Source organism: Macaca fascicularis, chromosome 1 (genome assembly GCF_037993035.2).
Source record: "Macaca fascicularis isolate 582-1 chromosome 1, T2T-MFA8v1.1".
In the NCBI taxonomy this organism is placed as follows: Eukaryota; Metazoa; Chordata; class Mammalia; order Primates; family Cercopithecidae; genus Macaca; species Macaca fascicularis.
This window is the reverse complement of record NC_088375.1, coordinates 21,618,366-21,621,496: the sequence shown is the minus strand read 5'-3', so window position 1 is coordinate 21,621,496 and position 3,131 is coordinate 21,618,366. Positions and strand designations below refer to the sequence as shown.

General features: G+C 39.5%; 1 pseudogene; it reads right to left on the bottom strand.

Moving 5' to 3' along the window:
• Positions 1-477: 477 nt before the first annotated feature.
• Positions 478-1,444, bottom strand: LOC102130517 (histone H3.3A-like; annotated as a pseudogene).
• Between the last annotated feature and the right edge of the window lie 1,687 nt (positions 1,445-3,131).

Sequence of the window (3,131 nt, the reverse complement as noted above, 5' to 3'; positions counted from 1 at the left end):
GACTCTGTTTGCTGGGCCCCATTTCAGTGGGTGCCAATTTGAAAACTTTTTTTTTTTTTTTTTTTTTGCTCACCAGATGATCATGTCTCACAGGCATAGCCAATCCTATTCAACTGGCTCCTTTACCGACTGCCCTTTGGCTGAGGGCTGTTGGAAAAATGGGCTGTCAGCCAGGAGGCACAAATTACTTCTCACTCCTTGTCAATGGTTTGAAATACCTGTCTGCTTTATGAAAAGGTAGGAAATTCTCTATCCACTAGGTTCACAGAAATTCCCTTTGTTTCATCTAAGAAAACTGATTAAGAATCTTTTATTTGAGATCTTTTACTTCTTTGAGCAGAAAAGTCAAAAGTGGCTAATGTGGACACAAAAATCCATCAAACACAATCGCAGAATCACTTATGAGTTTCTTGGTCATGCTATAGTTTAGGCTGAAGTCTTGACTACCCACATCAGCTGACCATTAATATTTCACTATTTTTTTTTTTTTTTAGTTTAATGTATTTTAATAGCAAACTTACAGGAACAGCACAGAAGACAGACAACATTAAAAAACATGTACTTGCATGTAGGACAACTCAGTTAGAAAAGTATAGTGAATGGATGGAATCTACTGTATGATAAAAATGCTACAAACACCATTTAGTTGCCGTCAATAAGAAATTTACTTGTTTCAAAAAAATCCAAATGCTGGCATTGTCCAGAAAAATTTAACAGGTTTATTTATAATTATTATAAAGTTGAACCGCTGAAACTTGTTCACTGAAACATTTTAACTTGCATTAATGCTTTACGCCTCTGCATTTATATTAAAAATTCACACACAAATGAAAATGGAAAAACTGCCAATACCTGATTTCTGACCCCTATTGTTCCACTCGCAATCATATACTTAGGTACCTTTTGACCCCATGGAAAAAAAATATCTAACGTTCAGAACTACCAATAACAGGAAGAAGAGAATTTTTTTTTTTTTTTTTTTTTTTTTGAGAATGAAATGTTTCCCATCATAGTGGATTCTTAAGCACGTTCTCCACGTATGCGGCGTGCTAGCTGGATGTCTTTTGGCATAATTGTTACACGTTTGGCATGGATAGCACACAGGTTGGTGTCTTCAAAAAGGCCAACCAGATAGGCCTCACTTGCCTCCTGCAAAGCACCAATAGCTGCGCTCTGGAAGCGCAGATCTGTTTTAAAGTCCTGAGCAATTTCTCGCACCAGATGCTGGAAAGGAAGTTTGCGAATCAGAAGTTCAGTGGACTTCTGATAACGTCTAATTTCACGGAGCGCCACAGTACCAGGCCTGTAACGATGAGGTTTCTTCACCCCTCCAGTAGAGGGCGCACTCTTGCGAGCGGCTTTTGTAGCCAGTTACTTCCTGGGTGCTTTACCACCGGTCGATTTGCGGGCAGTCTGCTTTGTACGAGCCATGGTACAGAGACCTCCTTACTTAGCCCCCTTCTCCTTGGGCTGGAGCTCGGCGAGCGAGAGGCGGCGCTGGCGTTAGAGAGCGACGGCCTCACTATTGTTAAGGTAACATTCCTCATTCGGTCATTCACTATCTAATAAGAATTATTTGAGTACCAGGTGCAGGACTAGGTTCTGGGAATATGGTTGTGAAAATGACAAGCATAGACCCTATGACCATAGAACTTATAATCTAGGGTAGAGGACAGAGTTGAAATGCAATGATGGCATTTGATATTTGGCAATGACATGAGGGAGAGCATTCTTGAGAAAGCATGTTTCAAGATGAGATTTGAAGGATAAGAAGGTGTTAGATGGAAGAGGGAGAGGAGTGGATGGGCCATTTATTGAGACTGAGAGAACTATAGATAAAGCCAGCAGTTCAGTTGGCTCCCTAAAAGAGTGTCAGTCACACCCCAGATACTATTAAATGGATGGATTTAAATAAATGCTTTAAAGAGTTGTACATTTCTGCTTGATTTTTTCTTCAATATGTAATATGTGGATGATATATAAGATATGAAAATACCCAGAATTTTAAACTTGAGATGGAATGAATTTTATCTGCCTGACTTTTCTTGTGGGATTCGTAGATTGATGGTGATTAACCACACCTCCGCTTCCACTGATTTCTCTAACTTTCTTTCTGCTCTTCTCACTGTGTTTTTGCATTTGTTACACACCAGTTTGGTGATGATATTAACATGGCCTGCTCACTTAAGTTGTCTATATCTTGTTAAGTTACTAATAACACCTTGAGAAACATCAGTGAGAGTTGGTATGCGTCAACTAGAACACCCATATAGTAGTGACATCAATGAAACAGAGGCTGATTTTTCTCTCACATAAAGTAATTCTAAAGGTAAACAATACAGAGCCGAGATGACAGCTTCAAAGTAACCAGGAACAAGAATCCTTCTATCAGTTGGTTCTACCATCCTTAACACATGTCTTTCATCCTCAAAGTCATCACATGGTTCAAGATGACTGCTATAGCTCCAGCCATACTAACAGAGATTTGAGCAACAGGACAGAAGGGCAAAATCCCATATCTGCTAGTGGAATCAGCTGAGTCAGTTCCTTTTAAAGGCTTCATACACATCACAACCTGTGTTAGAGGTTAGGAAAAAATAGGCTTGACTGATTATTCATTCATTCACTCAATCTGGGTACATTGTTGCCAATAAACAACAATTCTGTTACTCAGAATGAAAAGGAGAACAGATGTTCTGTAGCAACAGTCCCCAAAGTTTTTGACACCAGGGACAGGTTTCGTGGAAGACAATTTTTCCACTGACTGGCAGGAGGTGCAGGGGTGGAGGGATGGTACTGGGATGATTCAAGCACATTATATTTATTGTGCACTTTATTTATATTATTAATACATTGTAATATATAATGAAATTATATACGTTATAATTTATATTATAGTATACAACTCACCATAATGTAGAATCAGTGGGAGCCCTGAGCTTGTTTTCCTGCAACTAGACAGTTTCATCTGGGGGTCATGGAAGACAGTGACAGATCATGAGGCATTAGATTCTCACAAGGAGCATGCAGCTTAGATCCCTCGCATGCACAGTTCACAATAGAGTTTCCCTCCTGTGAGAATCTGATGCCACAGTTGATCTGACAGGAGCCAGAGCTCAGGTGGTAATATA